This window comes from Anolis sagrei, chromosome 2 (assembly GCF_037176765.1).
Source record: "Anolis sagrei isolate rAnoSag1 chromosome 2, rAnoSag1.mat, whole genome shotgun sequence".
Lineage (NCBI taxonomy): Eukaryota > Metazoa > Chordata > Lepidosauria > Squamata > Dactyloidae > Anolis > Anolis sagrei.
This window is the reverse complement of record NC_090022.1, coordinates 58,585,953-58,607,906: the sequence shown is the minus strand read 5'-3', so window position 1 is coordinate 58,607,906 and position 21,954 is coordinate 58,585,953. Positions and strand designations below refer to the sequence as shown.

At 38.5% G+C, this 21,954-nt stretch overlaps 1 protein-coding gene across 18 annotated transcripts in view; it reads right to left on the bottom strand.

The window, feature by feature from the left end:
- ERC2 (ELKS/RAB6-interacting/CAST family member 2) overlaps window positions 1-21,954 on the bottom strand; it is a 691,106-nt gene that overhangs the window by 535,237 nt on the left and 133,915 nt on the right. The window lies entirely within an intron of this gene.

Genomic DNA, 21,954 nt, shown 5'->3' with positions numbered 1-21,954 from the left:
AACTCTGAAATTCAATTTAACAGTGACGATAATTCACTTTCAACTTGATCATCCCAATAATATTAGTCATTTTAAATTTCCAGATATTGCTGGATATAAATCCACGCTCAGAATACTGTTCATTAGGCCGGCCTGCCAGTAAACTGAGTGTTTTTGAAAAATGCATTTCCTTTTCCAGGCATAGGTTTTGACAGGTCATTTGTTGGAGAAATCACTGGAAAGGTTTTTCCCCTTTAAAACAGCAAATATAAATGTAGAACTCCTTTTAAAATACTGCTTGATGCATTGATGCAATCCTTACAGGGATATTTCAGTGATATATTTCAGAAACAATGAAGGAAGGAGTTGTTTCACATTATAATGTGAAAGCAAGAAGGAATATACTCACACACACACACAAAATATTGCATGTATAGTAACATGCATAGTAACATGTATTGCAACATACAGTAGTACACATAAAATATTTGCTTCATATAAATCTTTTAAGCAATTATGAAATACAATGCTTTAGAAATAAAAGGCGATTCACATAAAGCCATTGTAGTTCATAATGCCTTCTTGAATTATTTATCTAAAACTGTCTTACAAATAAGGCCTGTGGAACAAGTCGTCCTCTGTTCCAGTAACCCAATCTCTTCATCTGCCATTGTCTGCTCAAAAATACTTACTATGACATTTATATTTACTTTGCTGGTGAAAACATAGAGATAACAAAGCTACTTTCCTAGTTTTGTGTTCCTGATTAGTTTGAGCCCAACCACAGTCACTTTGAAGCTTACAAAGAGGACAAGAGTAAAACTAGATTATACTTTTAGCATATATTTGCAAGGGCTCTCCCAGGTGGTAGTAAATGTCTGTCACAGCTTGTGACATTCCTCACCTATGTACCTGCCAGTTAGCATGCTTTGCTTTGGGATTGACTGTCGGAAATAAAGCATGGGTTTAACTTGAAGTTTGATAGGACTCATGGGAACTGCTTAGTTGGACTTTGAAAATGAGACAGAGAGAGAGGCAAGCCACAAATGTGCCACCATAATTTGGGACAGAGTTTCATCTACCCTGAACCACTGGAACATAATTACCTAGAAATCCATATCTGGAAATATAAACATGAATCAGTCTGCGGTATATAGTGCACTTTATAAAATTACACATTCATAATTCACTTTCCAAGCAGTTTTTAGAAATAAAAGAAAAACATAATAGCATTTAGTACTATATTCCACTGAACAAAAATTTAGTTCAGTGGGATATAGTAAAGTAAAAGCTTTCTGTCTTTAGAAAGAAAGGTACCCCTCCCTGATTTCTAAAGCCATCTTAACTTGAACTTAAACTGAAAGGCCATGTGTCTTCATTTGCCACAGACTGATAAAATCTATGGCTGATATAAGAGGTATTTTATATCTCTTCCTTATGATCAATAGCTACCCAGACCTGGCCGGCATGGGCAGCTTTCAATCACAAATCCCAACCATGTGAGAAGAATGCAACACAGGAATGGAAGGCACGCCCTCTTTGAAAACCTTTTTCTGCTCTTCTGAATATTTAAAGCATTTCTCATGGTATCATTCTAAAACCTACCCTGCTATTTTGACTCATACAAACAAGAAAATTGGGAATTATGCATTTCTATGACTGTATGAATGTAAGAAAGATAAAAAGTTGATGCTATATACACAGAGAAACAGACGTGCACTTGTTCAGTTTGTTCCCATCTCTGTTAACTGGTGTATAAGAATAAATTGCCTTGTTAGGTTGGAGCCTAATCTTCAAGGCACAAAATGAATGGGGTTCATTCTGCTGCCGTAGGTTTCAGAATCACAGCCTTTGATTAAAGGCAAGTGCATTCCGATCATGACGAATAAGCTTCAGAGTTCAAACAGAATCCAAAGGGTGGGAAAAGAAAAGAAAACTAGTGCTAATTCTAAGTAGCACCACTGAATTTAGAGATATAAACTCAAAACATCCACACACCTGCATCCATGTTCAATACATCAACTGAGTATTAAACCTCTAAAGGCAATGAATACGTCGGCTGTTGCAACCCACCTACAAGAACTTCCTACTGCAGCCCAGAGCGTGACATTTCTGAAGTTTCAATCAAGATTCTGAATTATGAAAGAAATCTATTAAATGAGCCTAAAACATCGAGGGCTGTATGAAAACTAATCTTCAACATGCGGAATAGGTTACTGAATGGAACTATCATGGCAACTTGTCAGCAAAATGAATATCTGTTAAGATTAAGTGATACGAAATAAAATATTTGCAGATTTTTGCCAGGCAGTCTTTCTGGTTCCCCATTTGTGGCCCAGGATTTAAAGTCAGGAAAAGAGGTGTTTGTACTTGCACAATGTATGTGCTTGGAATCCAAATGGCTTTCACTTCTGTGATCTTCTAAGCAGCATCCAACCTGGGGCATCGGGAGAGGATCACACTCTGACCAACACCAACCTTTAACAATGGTTTAAACCTGTGGTTCTTAAACCTTCGAGGAGCAAAGGCCAATAACTCTTCTGAGAACCTGACGAAAGCTACACACCTTCTCCCCTACAAGATATGATAAGCACAAGTATCTACTGAACAGGATGTCACCCACTAGAGTCTTGGGGTTCAACGGAATTTTTCCCCACTAAAGAAATGTGAAGAAGACCTGTCCATCTTAAAATGTGAACAAATCCTGTATCTCCCTGATCTTCACCATCTTCCATTCTTCCTCAACATCTCACTAACTGACCAGTATTTTTCCTCCTCTCTTTATACTAAGGCAGAGTCCATCAGTCTATCTAGCCCAGTATCACCTACTGAACTGCATGGCAGTTCTGCATGATTTGTATTATAGAAGGTCTTAAGTTGGGGGAGAGTGAGTGAGAAAGAGAAAGAGAGAGAGAGAGAGAAGGAATCTATATACAAAGCATTAATCAGAAAGGAAGAATTCATGCCACCCAAACTTAGAAGTAAGAATGGCTACTAGGAACATAAGATATAATATATAACAAAGTTTATTTGCTCTCTTTTGTATCTGTCATTGTTTAAACTTTGGTATCATCCTGATGTCAGGTGTTTTGTTTTATACCAAGTCAGTTCAACATGAACTCTGTTTTAAGCCTGCCAATTGAGTTATTATTAAGGTTTTTTTTAAAGAAATAATATGAAAAACAGTAGTACAACACTCCCACACTGGAGTGAATTTACCTGTCAACACTAAACCTGAATATCACCCACCTCTCCAAATAAATATTTAGCCAAGTACTTGTAATTCCTTAAAAGGTCAATTTGAGCTTCCTAACAAAATCTAAATTGTGATCCGGTCAACTGAAATGTTTTAATCACATATATTCCAAACAGACAGGTCCTCATTAGCTATTTCTTTTTGTTCATCCTCATTAGCCATCCTACAACAAATTGTTTTCATAGTAAGTTTCATAAATGCAAATAAAATCCAATTAAATCTGCATAGATGGGCTCAAAATTAGAAGCAGCTCAATAAATCCATCTATTTAAAAAGGAACTAGATGAAAAGCATAGCATGGAAAGCTATAAAGGGTTTTTTTTTAAGATTCTTTTAAAGCCACTCCAAAGATAAATGGATGAACAAGTACACAATTTAATAAAAATGGCAAAAATGAAAAGGTTTTTGTTTGGCACTGAAAAGGCATGAAGGGAGGCACCAGGCAGTCCTCACTGCTGAATGCATTCCACAGATGGGGTCTATCTGACAGGGCCTGCCTAACTACTGCTGAATTCTCTTGCTGATATTAATAGTTCTTTAATGCTTATATTTGGATTGTGTTCACACAAACTGGAGCTCCCCAACAGCTTCATCAAAAGCAGAGGCTGGATGACCATCTGCAAGGCGTACTTTCATAGAATTTCTGTATAGCAATAGGTTGGACTGGATAGCAAAGGCAACATGGGAAGGCTCCTGTGTTGCAGTGGCAGCAGCATACACCCCTTGCTCTCCCCTCTCTGGATGAAGCTTGGCCAGAAGTATGCATGCATTGTGTGATGGGCTCCATCCTGAATGGGCAAGTGGTGTATGACGGGCCATGTAACCCATCTGATGAGGTAGTAGGACACAGAGCAATAGATTCACATTACAGGAAAAAAGATTCCACCTTAAAAATTAGGAAGAACCTGATGGTAAGAGCTGTTCAACAGTAGAATTGGATGCCTTGGAGTGTGGTGGCATCTCCTTCTCCGGAGGCTTTTAAGCAGAGGCTAGGTGGCCATATGTTGGGGGGTGGGTGCTTTGATTCTGTGTTCCTCATGGGAGAATGGGCTTGAATTTGATAGTCCTTGTTGTCTCTTCCAATTCTACGATTTTCTATGTGCCACAACTCTGCATGGATTGGTATAGAATAATATGGAAGTATGTTGAGCGGAGCCATTCACCAACCCCAGTCCTGTCACAGAAGTTATGGCCACCATAGTAATTCCAGGTCTGGAAGACAGCAGGAGAAATTGGGAAAGTGTTTGGCTATATCCCCTTAGCCAAAAGCAAAATGGTTACATCATCTGCTGAGGTCAGTTGGGACATTCTTGAGATTTCATTGGGTACTGTAATAATTTTGCATCTAGCTACAGGAACTTAGTCAAATGCCTCTGCAATCTATCCCTGGTCTTCATTAGACATTGAATGGTGTCTTCCTAGGAGGGCTTGGCTGACTGAGGAGAGAGGGAATACTGACCTCCACCACCACCAAACACAAGACATATACCAGTGTATGGATAACGTACACCTGACTATGTAACTAATAGGGAGTCAGCCTGCTTGTGGAAAGAAAACTGGAGGATATATAGTTGGAAAGGTGACCAATCCATTGATCACAAAGAAAGGCGGAGGCATGAACGAAACAGCCCTTGGATGCATAACTGTGGGTTTTATAATATCTGTTGCCCTGTTCAAGGATGCCAATACATACATATACATACACATATACGCCAATTGTACATATAAACTGAACACACAAAAAAGGGTTTTATTCATTTTACTCATTTATTCAAACCAGATTTAGATGTTATTTATTTTCATGAGTTTTAGACAAGATCTTTTTTAGCACATTACAGAATCCCGGAGGGGCTTCCTGTATTAAAGACAAAGTCCAGTACTGTAAATGCTAAGTATAGTAAAGCAGTGTTTTTTAGAAATACTGCCAAACATATTTGAATATGCAGCAATCAGGCCAAGAAATCTTTATGCTGGAAGCTAAGAGGAAAACTGGTACTGTAGTTTTGGTTTCTCATCTGGCTCATTTGTTTTCAGGTCTTTGCTACCTTGTAACAACATGACCTAGGCTGGCTTCACATCATAAAAAACAATCCAAACTCCATATACATTTTGCATATATTCCACCCAATTAATGTCAATGACATCTAGAAATCACATGTTTCTAACAAGATTTTTTACTTATTGAGTCTTTCAGTTTATATTCCATCAATGCTTATCTGCAGGTTTTATCGCACGCCTCAAAGTAGCACATCAAAAACAATGTGGCTTTATTTTGTGTTTTTCAACTAGTTCCAGTTACTTTTCTTCCAAGGCTGCAGCATTCTAAAAGCATTTTACAGTGTAAATGAATACAGATTACTATGAGAGCATTAGTCATTTTAGATGAGGTTTCTGAAGCCAAGAGGGTTTTAGACATATTACACCCTGCTTCCTAAATCCACTAAAGAATTGAAAAGAAAAAAAGAGATTTAAAAAAAACCCAAAATACCACAATTTTTTTAGGGCTCAGATGCACAGCACAAAATCTCAGACTAAAAGCTCACGTACAGTCTTTAAAGCTTCCCTCTGCTCATTGATGTGCCTACATTTTAACAGTGTAAAGAAATCACTGTACAAATAAATTCAGTACTCATGTTTATACAGTAGTATCTGACTCAAATTTCAAGAACATTTCAGATGCGAGCACTGAAATATATTCTTCACTTTCCTCAAACAACTGCACATTACGTTGCTCTTGCGACTTGCGCAGTGCTAATGCGACTACAGGGGAACCACACTGAAGAGAAGAAAACAGATCGGATAGGAATACTCACAGCTTCTCAAATGCCCTTGGGGTTCAATAACTTTCATGCTAGCCTACCCAAAGCCTTTGAATGGATTGTTCTACATTTCTTTAAAAAGTCTCTTAGGTGCTTCTGGTCTTATTTCCACGGTTCCACAATAATAATAATAATAATAATAATAATAATAATAATAATACTTTATTTATACCCCACCACCATCTCCCCAAGGGAATTCGGGGTGGCTTACATGAGGCCAATCCCAACAAATAGAGCAAAGCAAATATACAACATAAAAATACAACAATAAAATATAATGAAAATAAAAAATACAAAAAACAATGCAAATAAACAAACAGAGTGGTATAAAATCACAATAATTGAATCACAATAATTGAACACAGTAGGCAGGACCGGTTGCAAGGATTAAAAGTTTAAAAACACTGGGTGAGAAAGCAATGTAATTTATCTGGAAGGAGGATCTGATGGGATGAAAACAATGGGGTTTAATTGCACTAGAGATAGAATAAAGTGCTTCCGAGGACATTTTATGCAGGGTTTGGTCAAGGATTGTTGTTCATTCATTGAAGGCATACTGGAAAAGCCAAGTTTTCAGACACTTCCTGAAGACTGCCAGGGTGGGAGCTTGCCTAATTTCTCTGGGGAATGAATTCCAGAGCCGAGGGGCCACCGCACAGAAGGCCCTCTCCCTCATCCCCACAAGTCGCACTTGTGATGGAGGCAGGAGCGAGAGAAGGGCCTCTCCAGAAAATTGAAGGGATCGTGTAGGTTCATAAAAGGAAATGCGGTTACAAAGGTAGGCGGGTGCCAAAGCATTCAGGGCTTTGTAGGTAAGGACCTGCAACTTGAATTGGGACTGGAAGATAAACGGCAGCCAATGGAGCACCTTAAATAGGGAGGTTGACCGTTCCCTGTAATTCACACCAGTTAGTAGTCTGGCTGCCACTCGTTGGACCAATTGAAGTTTCTGGTCCGTCTTCAAGGGCAGCCCCACGTAAAGCGCATTGCAATAGTCCAATCTAGAGGTAACTAAAGTGTGAACCACCATGGCCAAGTCAGGCACAATAAGCTTGTTTACTTCTCAAATGCTGCAGAGTAAATGGTTACTGATTTTGTGCATCCTTTATTTTGCAAGATCTGAGATTACAGTGGCATTTGGGGGTTGAGGGGGTATTTGGGGAAAGGTTTAACAAAGCTTGATGTTTTCTGAGTTGACTGTCCCTCACCCCGATTATCTTTAAAAGAGGATCCAATTCTCTTTTTGATGTAATGCTGCCTATATATTACCATTAAGGCAGAAAGCCCATAATACGAATGTCACTTCTGTTCCTTGTTATATAGCTTCCCGATCAGACCTGGGCTGTTGGCAAACCCCACTATGACTCACATTTATTTATTATCAGGACTTTGCTATAGGATTTCTATGTGTGCTGGCCCTTAACCTGTCCTGCTGCCAGCTTTAAAGCATGTTATAACTTTAGCCACTGCCAGAAGGGACAGAGAGTTTGGATATCAGCCAGCACGTCAACGACTTAAACCAAGAAATAGTTTTCTAAGATCTACAGAGACACTCGCTGGAACACCTCAGCAAGTGAGAGTCCAAAAGTGGCAGGCTCCAACCCAGAACCTCAATCAATGGCTGATACCAAATGAGAGACTCCCCCCTGGGCACACAGAAGACTGGGCGACTTGGAAGGCACTGAACAGACTGCGCTCTGGCACCACGAGATGTAGAGCCAACCTTAAGAAGTGGGGCTACAAAGTGGAGTCCACAACATGCGAGTGTGGAGAAGAGCAAACTACAGACCACCTGCTGCAATGCAACCTGAGCCCTGCCGCATGCACAATGGAGGACCTTCTTGCAGCAACACCAGAGGCACTCCAAGTGGCCAGATGCTGGTCAAAGGACATTTAATCAACTACCAAGCTTGCAAACTTTATGTTTTGTTTGTTAAAAAATGCAATCCAACTGTTTGGTCTGCCCCTAACACAATAAATAAAATACCCATTCATTATGGGTTATAAAAGGGTTGTGCATCTTCCTGGTCCTCAGAGACTAAAGCAGAAGGAAACATCATCTGAGGAAAACCATATATCCCTTTTGAAAGGGAGTCTTAAAATTATCCCTCCCCTTCCTTCCGTTGTTACAGACACACAATCCCTCACAAACACACACACACACACAAAACCTCACAGTAGGATAATTTTTTAAACTAACCCTTGAGATTATTTTGTATTCTAATTTAATTATTAAAAGTTAAACTACTGCATCGCAAATTCAGGGATTCAGTTATTTATTAGCTAGTCCCATATACGTGCATTGGCAGGCAGAAAAGGCAACCAGGTGGGTAACTAAATCACAAGTGCTGCAAGAACACACGAGAATTTTACATTCTTCCTTTTAAAATACTGCTAAAGTGCATAAAATCAAACAGAGGGCTATTTTGTCTATGGATGTAGCTAAGACGCTTTTGCCCCTATTCAAAGCCTATTACTTCCAGCTTTAGATAAACTATCTAAAAGATAAAGTATCAGGTACTTTCTACTGGTTCAGCAAGAAGAATATTCAGACTTATATTATTGGAGTGAACATTATGCATCCCAATCTTATTTATAGTGTTTTTAAGTAAATCCCATTGAATTATCTGGAAAGCTCTACTAGATCTTTCCTTTTATACTAGTGTATAAAAGGAATGCAGCTTTTTCTCTGAGATTTTGGAGCTGAGTTTATCATGCCATTGGTCAGTCTTTTAAACCACTGACGTTACAACTGGAGTACTAATGTTACAACTTCAGAATGTAGCAGGAAAAGCCAAGTATTTCAATACTATTTTTCTTCTCAAAGATGACAACTCAAATGTGACCACCAGTGATAAATCAGTCTCTTGTATCTCTACTTGTACATAGTATCTGAAAAAGGGTCTGTTGAACACAATGGCAAATATAAGAAAGGTAGTCGTGCTGTTAATCTGCTGCCACAAAACAAAAATTACATAGAAATTAAATTTACATATTTCAATATTATCTACCAGTTTCAGAGAAATACCTATAACCTACCTCAGAACTGTAGATATTTATGATAAAACATTAAGGTAAAGATAAAGATTTCCCCTTGATATTAATTCTAGTCGTGTCAGACTCTGTGGGGTGGTGCTCATCTCCATTTCTAAGTCAAAGAGCCAGTGTTGTCCGTAGACACCACCTAGGTCATGTGGCTGGATTGACTGCATTGAGAGCCGTTACTTTCCCACCAAAGCGATACTTATTGATCGACTCACTTTTGCATGTTTTTGAACTGCTAGGCTGACAGAAGCTATGGCTAACAATGGGAGCTCACTGCATCCAGCAGATTTAAACTGCTGACCTTCCGGTCAGCAAGTTGTGCAGCTTTAGCAATTTAACCTGCTGCACCACCACGGTAAAATATTAGTTAACTTAGTATATACTAAATAGGGGGATTTCATATCCCAGACACCAGTTCTGTTAAGTCCAGGTAAAACTGTATGGTTGTTTTTATTTTATTAATTTTATCCCACTTTTAATTTTCTCCAAATAGGGGACCCCATGTATCACACAATATGTTAAAGTGAAATACAGTGGTAGCAATGGATAGTACAAAAGTTTAAAGATCATTTTTTTAAAATTGTCATATTAATACTTTGATTTAAAACTGTATTTTAATGTAATATAAAACTTACAAAATCCCAGACACTCCAATTAAATTATCTTCTGTAACAAGCAGAAAGTCTGGGTCAAATGGAAAGGTTTTTGTCTGCCAGGTGAAAGAGAACAGAAAGTGAAGCAATTGTTAATATGTTCCTGTGAAAAATTACACTTATCTGTTTAGCGTTGTAAAAACAGTCATTTCTAGAAAGAATACATTGGAAGTTTGTCTGTTCAAGGCTTACTGCTCAGTCTCAGACAGGCAAAATCTCAAAATCCTCATTCAAGGGTGCCATCTAGTGAAAATACACAGCTGCAGTCACACACACTTTTATGCTGAAAGTATGACCCCTATTGTTTGTTTGTGTATGTGTGTGTATGTTATTAGATTAATTTAAATGTCGCTTCTAAAGGCCCTTCGACACAGCCATATAACCCAGAATATCAAGGCAGAAAATCTCAGCATATCTGCTTTGAACTGGGTTATCAGAGTCTACACTGTAGTATATTCCAGTTAAAAGAAGAGAATGTGGGATTTTATTCAGCTGTGTGGAAGGGGTCCAAGAAGTGATAAAGTCAGCTAAAGCCTGAGTTGGACTAAAGCCATGGGTTTGAGCTGGGAGGTCAAGGAACATTCCAAATATTTCACTAGAGAAGGAAACCCAGTAAGTATGGATGTGCCTTTATATGTATTCTATTTATATCTCACTTTTCTCTGAGCAAACAGGATACAGTTTTAAAACTTTAAAGCCTTGTGCCAGTAGGACTGAAGACAGGTTGGAGGTTTGAATCCAGGGAGAGCGCAGATGTGCTCCCCCTGTCAGCTCCAGCTCCCCATTTGGGGACATGAGAGAAGCCTCCCACAAGGATAGTAAAACATCCAGGCGTTCCCTGGGCAAAGTCCTCGCAGATGGCCAATTCTCTCACACCAGAAGCGACTTGCAGTTTCTCAAATCGCTCCTGACATGAAAAAATATTAAATAGATTACATCAGTACACATCAGTTAAGAACATAACAAGGATAAAAGAACAGTATGCATACTACAGAGGAAGCCTTGTCTTGTCTGAATACAATCCGAGAAGTTTTAGAACATTTTAGAAACATAGGGCTTTTTCTTAATCAAAAATCTTCCAGATGTTTCTGCTTCTCTTTCTCATACTTCTGACAGGTATTTTAAAAATATCTGCATAGCCATTTTTTACAAAATGCAGTTCTAAATTATTATCAGGTCTTGCTATTTTGGGGAAGAAAATGTATCAAGCATTCAAACTACCCAAAGCCAAATGTTGCAAAATACAGAATAACTTGGTTCAGGAAAACAAATTTCGGGATAGCTCTGAAGTAGACATGACTCAATCAATCCAGTTTTTACACCTCCATTGTATTTTTGATAAATAAGATTATACTTAAGAAACAGGCTCAACAAATTTGTAGTTGGCTTTTTTACAGTGCAGTACTGAGCATCAAGAGAGAGAAAAACATCTACAGGGTGTAAAGATGATGCTGTAATGTGCTGGTATATTGGTCTTGAAAGACTAATAAGGCATTAAGAAACTGCATCATTTCTTAATGCCTTATTAGTCTTCAAGGCCAATACACAACCTAGTGAACCCAGAGTAACTGGATCTAAACCATTTTTGCCCTTTTCACCATGATAGCATTACAAGGTCACAGGATTATTTTTAGTAACATTGAGGGACACTTTTCAAAGCAAAAAAAAAAAAAAAGCTTGAATTCCTAAAGCAGGCAAGAAAAGCATAACTATCTTTTTTTTTAAATGCACATGAAGGGAGAAAGCAAATCTAAACATATACTTTCTCATACGTTTACAGACTTATAACTGTGCAAGAAAACCCCTGAATTTATTAAAAAAATGCATACCCTCCAATTGTCCTGGTTCAGCAGGGATACACTCAGTTGATCCTCAGCTGTCCAATGATCTTAGGTGTTTTCAAAATGTCCTTTTTAATCTCTCTTCCACCCATTTTATTTCTTTATATTTGGCTTGCTTCAATTGCCGCAAACTAAATTCAAAATGCAACAGTAGTTTTCACTGAATTAACAATGCTGCCAGAGATGAGAGGACAGTGTTTGGAGTTTCCTAAACCCATTATATAAATACCAGGATTTCCCTGCTTAAAATAGAACTCTTAATTACTCTTGGCATCTTGTCTGCCTGCACCCTTTTGACCACTTTCTGATGTGATTTGGACACATGAATCCTGGTTTTCAACTGTGAAATAATAGGAAATTTGAGTTTGAACAACATACATGATTAGAGATGCACAATGTTTCCATAACACAAACTGAAATTACTACTGATCATCATTCACAGTACTTATTCGGGTAGCTGATCATAGCTAATGAGGAAGAGAATATGGAGGGTGGGCATGCAGCATGTGAATTAGCATCACAGCCAATGCATTTACTATATCTGCATTGTATACTGCATTTTATCACATAATAGTTGCACTTTTATCTCTTTTTAACCAAAAAAAGTTGGTGAGACTATTGCACAATGAAAAACATCTGCCTTTGAAGCCTCCTGTTTCTGCTTTTTAAAAAACAACTGCCTTTCTTTGGAGAAAGAAGGGGGGATCTGAGCCCCAAAAGGCTGTGTGGCAATTACATAAAGAAAGGTTTGAAGCCAATTTTTGGAGCAAATGAAAAAGAGTGTGATGATTATGCTGCAGCGACTATTATGTGGTGAACTGCGATATTGCATGAAGTTACAGAGATCATAAATTACAGAGACCTTATGTTTCATATGTTGAAAAAACCAATCTGTAGTATTCCAAGCTGCCGTGGGTTTTATGCAGAGCACACAGGCCCTGTGAATGTTGGAAGCCTGATAGCAGCCTGGCTTAATAAAGAGAGAGTTATGAAATACAAATAGCATACTTGGTGGGTACGTCTCATTGCTGGTTCCTTATTGATGTCCAGTCAATGGACATCAAATCCTGGAATAGCTTGGCTCTGTGAGGTTTCCTCCTGCTTGTTGCTGCAATTTCCCATTGCCATTGCCACTGTTTAGTGAACAAACATATGGGATAGAATGGAAAGAACAGTGATCCCCACAGACCTTGTTCTCGCTTATCATTTGATCCCAGAAAAATAAAGACAGAAGGCAATGTTAGCAGCAACAAGGAAGAAGCCTATACAGGTTGGGGGAGGGCGGGAGAGGCAGTTACCCACAAGTCCACAAGTTCATTTTTTGATTCAAATATGTTTTCCATTTGCCTTGTTAAATCATCATGGAACACACAGACACAGACTGACTTCAGAGAAACATAAAGCTTGCAGGAGTGGACAAAGCATAATCCTCCAGTAGGTACTGGAGTGCAAACTCCAGTACTTCTCACCATTAACTCTGCTGGCCTGAACTGCTGGGAATTGAGGTCCAACAGTAATTGGAGAGCCAATGATGATGCTCTCTGCTTGTAATGAAGATTCCAACTGCACTTCCCAGCTTCTGCTCCAAAACTGTTAGAACATTTCCTCCCACAAGGACTGCTGACACTCAAGCTTTTGGGGCTTCCCTCTTAAAGGGGAATCATGCAATAACTCAAGCTAGAACAACAGCTGTTCCTTCCTCCCTATTCCTGCTCAACCAAATATGCCTCATGATGCACACTTTCCCTGGGCAAATCCTGTGACTCAAACTATTGCTCAAGGGCTCTTTTGTCCTTCTGGTGTGCAAGGGTTGTGCAGGCAGGCGAGTCTGAATGGCTGCATACACACAGGGTGCCATCAGGAACAAGAGGCAAAAAGAAATGGAGAGGCAGGAAATAACTGAGGCCATCCTATTTCTCATTGTTCTCTCTACTTTTTCATCTTGCTCATTAACTTTTCCTCCATACCTACATTTAGCATGTTAAAACAGCACCCTCTAGGAAAGATTGCATCATAGCTTATATTTCTATTAATAAAATATACTATTCTGTTATGTGTGTGTTCCCAAACTGGCTGTTAGCACTGAAAGAGTTAAGTACTTGAAGGGCTAAAGAGAAACAGAAACAGCATATTTAGCAAATTGTGTATTTACAAAGGAAGGCACAATCTCCACGATAAGTCACATTATTTATTTTATTTAAACATTTGTAGGTGCATTCCCATAACCTTGTACAAGCAAAGAAAATGTTTAAAACTATAGGATAAAACAAAACAAACACACTGCACAAAAGACTGTATCTTAGAATGTCTTAGAAGCCATCTAGCAGAGATTCACCAAAGATTGCGCTGACCAAGCCAAAGTGAAGAAAAATAGTTTCACCTAGCTCAGGCATGGGCAAGCTTTCTAACTTAGAGGCCGCGTGGTGGGCCAGAGCAGGGTGGGCGGGCCAGGAGGGAGAGGGTTCTCCTCAAGTCCCCTCCCTGCCCTTTCCTCCTCTTCTTCTTCTCTTTCGGATGCAGAAAGTGAAGGAAAGATGGGAAATGTCAAAAGGGTTAGCCTTGGTCAGGAAAAGATGGTGGACTAGAGAGAAAAAATGTATCCATGAGACCCCATATTGCCTACTCCAGATATAGAATCCTAGAATCCTAGAGTTGGAAGAGACCCCCAAGGTCCATCCAGTCCAACCTCTGCCATACAAGAAGGCACAACCAAAGCACTCCCGCTAGACAGCCTCTGTGGAAATGCTTCCAGAGAAGGAGACTCCACCATACTCCCAGGTAGCCTATGCCACTCTCCGGGAAGTTCTTCCTAATCTTTTCAGTTGAATCTCTTTCCCTGGCATTTGAACCCATTGCTCCCTTGTATCCTGGTCTCTAGAGCAGCAGAAAGTCAGTTCCCCCCCCCCTCCTCAATTGGACACCATTAAACGCTTGAAAAATGGTTCTCATGTTCCCTCTCTACCTTCTCTTCTCTCAGCTAAACATATCCCAGGAGGAAAGGAGAAGGAGGAAGGAGGGGGGAAAAAGAAAGGAAGGAAGAGAAGTATAGAAGAATGAATGGGGTGGAAGGGAATTGAAGCAGGGAGGGAAGGGAGGAGGGAGGAAAGAGAGAAGGGAGGAAAGACAAAACGGAAGGAAGGAAGGAAGGAAGGAAGGAAGGAAGGAAGGAAGGAAGGAAGGAAGGAAGGAAGGAGAAAGAGAGAGGGAAGGAAAGCAGAAAGGAAAGGAAGGAAGGACGAAAGGGTGGAAAGGAGGGAGGGAGGGGAAAGGAAAGAGAGATGCAAGGAAGGATAGGATGGTGAGATAGAGGAGAGCCTGAGAAAAGAAATCAAGGGGCTGCATTTGGTCCCCGGACCTGGGTTTGCCCATACCTGACCTAGCTGTTGCACCAGCCCACAAAACCCACCAAAAAAGTCAGATAAAGGCTGTAATCCAACGCAAGTGTAGAGTTGCAGACTTTCAAGTTATTTCAAATGTAAGGCAAAGGTTTCATGGGGTTTTCTTAGCAAGACTTGAGCAGAGAAGAGTTGCCATTGCTTTCCCCTGAGGCTGAGGAAAGGGCATCCACTGGGTTTCTGTGGCATCATCATCATCATGACAAAAACAACAACAACAACAACAAGTGTATTTACTACCCACTCCTTCTTATGGCTCAAGGTGAGGCACAACATAGTTAAAATATAACCATAGTACTAAAATACTCCAGAGTCCTAGTCTAACACCTAACCACTATACAACAGTGGTAACTTACAAACGTAAGTAACAGTAAATCCCACTGAACTCAGGGCCCTTCCAGTCACATCCTATATCCCAGGATCTGATCCAAGTTTTCCTGCTTTAGACCTGATTATAGGAGTCTCCACTGCCAGATTATCTCAGATAAACTGAAAACCTGGGATCAGATCCTAGGGTATTGGTGTGTCTGGAAGGGCCCTCAAGCACCTATATATGAGTCAACATGCACAGGTTAAATGTACTGTTAATTACTCATTGCATGTTACTTCTGAGTATCCAGGGAATTATTTTATAATGCAATCTTTATCTTTTTCAGATAGGAAGAGGAGCTGGAGAAGGGCTCACATGGAAAACTGATTTTTTTTTAAATGCCCTGTGCCTTCTCCTGGTGCAGGCAGTCTAGTTCTGAAAACCACAGTCGAAAATATCAGAGTCTTTGAACCACATGGCCTTCTCAAAATGTTAGCAAATTCTAGATTAAAATGCACTTTTGCATTCAATGACTTCCATTTCAAAAACACCAAGAAATTCCAATACCTGAGAGCCATGCCCTGATCCAACATATCATTTATGGGATACTATTATACAGATTAACATTGAAGTTCCGTTGGGGAAAAAAACCCAAACGTGCTGTAAAATCCATTATTTGTGGCAACATACTGAACTAGAGAACTCCAAAATTCATCCAATTTGACTCCTTGCTAAAGCATTTTAAAACATCTTCCTTATTAACTAACTGAATAAAAGCATTGATAGTATAGAGACTAATATTGTACTTATATCGACACAACAGTACACACGCGCAACATTGTGCACTTTGCAACTATTTTGGTGCGGCAGCAGTAAGTTTATCAGGTTTAAAACCCATACACCGAGGCGGAGCAGAGGGGGAGATATTTCTGTGTATGCAAAGAAAATTTCCTCCTAAATGAGGCACCAGAATATTTTCGGAAGTAGGGGAAAGGCCTTGTGGAATTCTCTCGTCTTAAATGCTAAAATAATTTGGCCAGGCTTTGTACTCTGTATTGACCTGGGGGAATGTCTTGATCCAACCTTGAACATAATTACTGTTCTCTAGAGTATGATTGGAATAAATCTATTTTTTTTCTGTCTATAGCACTTGCCAAAAAATCCTCCTCCACACCCACACTTCACTTCAAAATATGGTATTCTGAAGCACACAGGGAGTTTTTAATATTGCCTTATGGGCAGCATTTTTAATAGAAAGGTATTTATAGCAAATATATTATTTTAAAACTCTCACATTTAGAGATTTGGCAAGAAGGCACTCATTTGCTTTCCATGTGTGTATATGTGTTATGCATTTATATATATTAAAAGAATCACCATGCATACACTGCTGATTAATTGACTATTGTGAATTACCCCCTTCTAAAAAAAAGACAAGAAATACTAATGAGCCAAATAAAAGGATTGTAACTAGAGTTGTTCTTACATATATACATACATGCATGCATACATACATACATACATACATATATTCAAAGCAGAAGGGGAAAGAAATGCTTGGTGTGGATAAAACACTTAGTAAATTACTACTGGCTCCAGTGAACGGCATTTACAGTAAACACAAAATGTCTGCAAAGCATCTGTTCTATATAAGAAAGAACTTAGCTCTTTGCTCCTAAAAACTGTGCAATAAATAACTCACACCAGCAATTCAAGTCCTATTATCAGCCTTCATCATTGAGGCTGTTTATTTTCAAAGACAGGAGCTAGGATTTTTATGTTTTATATTTACCACATTTGAAGAGAGGCTGTGCATAGGTAAATTTACATATATCATTACATACAAGAACACCTCAGCTCTGTGTTTACATTTTAACATAATAAGTATCAGACAAGGCCGGGATGAAAAGTGCACACAATGATGACATCAGAAGATGATTTTGGTGAAAACCTATTAAATATGCAAGAATATATACAGAGTCACTGTGTGAGAGTATGTGTATATATAAAGTACTTGCTGGAATTTTAACATTAGACTTTACTGGCGATTTAGTGGGACTTTGCCGAAGGCAAGGTTTTAATAGCAATAATAAAAAAATACTTAATGGTACTTAGGGTGAATCATGTGTGGTCACTATGTTTAAGAAAGAATAATACCAAACATCTGTGTTAGATTTGCATGTGATAAAAATGGTTCTGCTAGACTTATGGACAATTTTAAAAAGAACAGAGATATGACAATGAAATTTAAAGAAAAAATGTAAACATCCTATGTTTTGGAATAGGAACACATACTCTGTGGTTGGTATTTAAACCATTTAATCAGCTGGGTTTGGATGAGTAAAACCAAAGATGACATTCACATGTAGCTATGAAACTTACTGGGTGGCCTTGAGAAAGGCATTATCACTCATTCCTATCTACCCCACAGTGCTATCGTGACATTAACTCTGAAGTGGTGATGGTGTTGCTGGTGTTGCTGTGTTGCTTTGTTTTGAAAGAGAAGCAGAAGAACAAAATTATCCATAACGAATTTTATTATAACGCGGTCTCAAATGAGCCAAAGAGAAATTTTAGAACTGCAGTCACATTTTGTTGCAGGATTCACACACAACATACACACACACACACACATACACACAAATTAAACAAGGAACTGGCAAAAATATCTCTGAGTATCTCTTGGCTTAGAAAATCCTATGAATGGGATCCAATGGGATCATAAGTCTCAGGGGTGGAATGGGGTGGAGGGACAAGCTCCCTACTCAAATGTTGGAGGGCAGCAAAAACATGTTCACTTGATTCTCTCCAGGAGGAATTACGCAGAGATATTAATCTCAGGACTGGCATATATATGAATCTCAGGAGAGGCACAGATAGAAGGACTTGGTACAGATGTTCACAGACAGTCTGTCACTTGAGAAGCTAGAGGCATAGTTTACAGATTCTACAGGTCAAAGAAGGGTACAAACAAAGACCAGTTTTACAATCTTGGAACCTGTCCTTAGAGAAAGCATTCTTTTCTGTTTAATCCATAACGCAAGACAGAAGGAGTTAGAGGGGGGGATAATATGTTCAGTGCATTAAACAAGACTAGCCCCTCAAAAAATGGGAGGCATATGTTTGCTTGCAAAAGCCATTGCAACATTTAAGGCACCCTCCACACTGCCATATACAATCCAGATTATCTGCTTTGAACTGGACTATGTGGCAGTTTAGAATCAATAATCCAGTTCAAAGCAGATAATATAGTTTATCTGCTTTAATAATCTGGACTATATGGCAGTGCAGAAGGAGTCTGAGTGACATGTTCTGGTCGTTTATATGGTGGCTGGCAGAGATGGTCTTTCGGCCAATTATACTCCCCTTAGCAGAATTTTTTTGTTGGCATAGGAAATACGTCCCACAATCTTGCCTTTTGAGGTTTATTGTCCAGTTCCTAATCTAGAGGTTTTTGTCCTGTTTATCCTCTTCTTGTTTTAATATTTTACACATTTCTTTATTTGCTTTCAGTTCGAAAAACACAGAGGTATGTTGGCTTTGGGGGGGTCGTGTTTTTGTTAAGGTCACCCAAACAAACACTCCACCTCATGTGAAGATGTATTTCTTAGCTCAGGGTATTTGGATGTTATGAAGTAATGTTCCTTCTACCTCTACAAACATTGCTATAGATACGGTGCATTTTTATCCCCTGAAAAACACTGGGGCCAGAGAGTATCCCGGAAGTAATTTAATGCACTTTAAAAAAAAGTCTGAGTAACAAGTTAGAGGCCATCTTATCTTTTGGATCCCCTTCCTCCCTGGTAGCTCCTATCAAACTTCTCCTCTGCAGAGAAGTATACCTTTATTAAAATTAAACCTTTATTAAAATTGGCTGCCATCATCCCATAAGGGCGAGCAGGGGGCAAAATTCTCACATGGAGACATTTGTTATGATTCCACTTTTTTAATAAGCTGTCTTTCAAACACTGTAAAATAAGAGTAATGTTTCTATATTTGAGAAAATTAAATGGGACATGTAATTGAGAAGACAAATTGTTATCAAATAAAGAATGCCATTTTCATTCTGTAAATCTGAGCTAATTAATGTCTTAATCCACATATTATTTGGGCCATGGGGAAAGATCTGAGAACAGAACACACTCTTTATAAAATACATCTCCACTACGTTTAACACCAAAACCAAAGCAGAGGAGGAATAAGGTGAGAAGGAATTGCTGCTATTGAATTATATACATTTTCCATAAGTATGAAAAGGTCAAAGCCTTAAAAGGCTGTTTCTGAATCTGCCCAGAATGTGGATTTTTCATGAAAGCTACAGTTCTACCATTATGTTCATGTTCAAACAAGAAATGGCACACGTGTAAGGAAGGTTACATATTTGGAACTGTATTATCACTACTCTACTGTAATATGGATAATTTCTGTATCCCATTCTGACCATTTTAAAATGGTTTGTAATGCAGTGTGTGAGAACAAAATTTGCTGTTCAGCAAGGAAAGAAGATCTTCTGTGTCTGAATTTACATTTTACAAAAAAAAAAAAACAACCTGTAGATGCAAATGGAAGCCATTACTCTGCCATGCCATAACTGTCTGAGAAAATGAGAAGGGGAGGAAATTGAATCAAAATATCATGACTGCATGAAATAGACATGTTTTCAGTTTACAGATAGTGAAAATCAAGTGTAAGAATATGAAAAGTGTTCTTTTTATGAAAATCTATATTACAAGCATAAGAATCCCCTTCAATTTGCTACTTTCTTCTGTAACGAAATGTGGCAATCCATACATCAAAGAATGCAAATTTATACATTTCTTTCAGATTATCAAAATGTTTCTGATGCAATTCATTTTGATCAATCATTGTTAATTTTAGCTATGTTATGAAAATGACAACAATTTTACCCAGGTGCAGTTGTAAAGTACTTTCCTCAATTGATATTTGATTGCAATATTTCTTATTCTACATTTTAGTTACAAAGGATTCCTGGGACAGGCAGAAAATTGTGTAGAAGCAATAATACATTTTGGGAAGCATCTCTCAAGCAAACCAAATATAGATTCCTAAAAGGTACACCAAAGCAAGTGTTTTCTCATGCTAACTAGCTTCTAGAAAAATGAAAATTTTGGTGTCACTTTTAGAAAGAAGCGTTTGCACATTACATGGAAGTGTTAGTCTCCAAATGGCTCTTGTGAAAAGAGAAAAGGCAGGGATCAATTCCAGGAAGACTTGTTTCAAAACATTGGATATCATTTTCATATGTCTGTGCCAAACAAGGCTAAAATAAAGACCTAAATAATGCAAAATGTGAAAAGGGAAGCAATTTGCTGATCAAGAGCTATCCTCTGTTGGAAAGAAATCTTCTGTTTCAAGGACAATTTATTTATTTATTTATTTATTTATTTATTTATTTACTGCGCTTATATACCGCAATTCTCAGCCCCCAAGGGCTGAGGACAATCCAAGTGTGTTCTAAAGGACAATCCAAGTGTGTTCTAAAGCTATCATAGATGAAGAGCAGATAAGGGGTATGAAATTGTGTGTCAAAGGTTAGAACAGCAGACTGAGCAAACATACAGATAATGTAGGCACAGTCTTCTCCACCATGGCGGGATACCCTGCATTTCAAATCCACATTTGTATTTAACACGTGTTTTTTTTTTCATATAGGTAATGTAGGCACTGTCTTCTCCACCATGACAAGACACCGTGCATTTCAAATATAGATTTGTACTTAACATGTGTATTTTTTCCTCAGAGTTTGGGAAGATTTTTCAGTGGAATAAATACAATGACTGAGGAGAGGTAGAACGGTGCTCTGAATTCCACCATTTGTCATAGTTAAGGATGGCTTCAGCATGTCCATTGCATTTATTCTTCTTAAAAACAACTTTCCAATCTAAGAATTGCATGCCTTTTTAATGATGCATAAGTGGTCAGACTACATATGAGCATACTCTGAACAAACACAGGCCAGGAAAGTAAAGGCGTGTAGGCAATGTCAGCATGGCTCAATGTGAGTGAAATTTTAGATTAGCTTCATAATTTATCATCATAGCCTGAAAGCTATTTTCAATATTAGCAACTCTTAAAAAAGAAGAAATAATTCATCGGGGGAGGGGGGTGTTTTCTTTACTATCAACCCTGATGATATTTCCATGAGCTCTTCCTGCTAAAAACAGATATTCAACGCTTCATTATCTTTTAATAACCAAGAGTTAAAGTTGGGTAGTTACATAATTTGTCTCATTTCTCATTTTTTACACACAAAAATAGTCTCTACTTCATTATTCATACTAAAGTTTCAACCACTTATGAAACTATTTGCAACAGTACAGCACTTTTTCATATGCTCCATCATTCTGTATCCATTTCAAAGTGAAAGTTTGCATGGATGACATTTAGAGCAACCTTGCATGTCACCTCTGAGACTACTATATTGAAGTGTCCTGATCCAGACAGGAGCCGGATGGATGTGGAAGCATCCATGGAACCTGAATAAAAACTCAATTTATATCATAATCATCAACTTTAATTATATCCCACCTTTTCTCTACAACCAAAGTTTGAGGCAGCATAGAAACAACAGTAGAACCTAATCACAGACAAATTGATCACTGTTGCTTTCTCATACTCTTGGGGTTTTCTGGGTT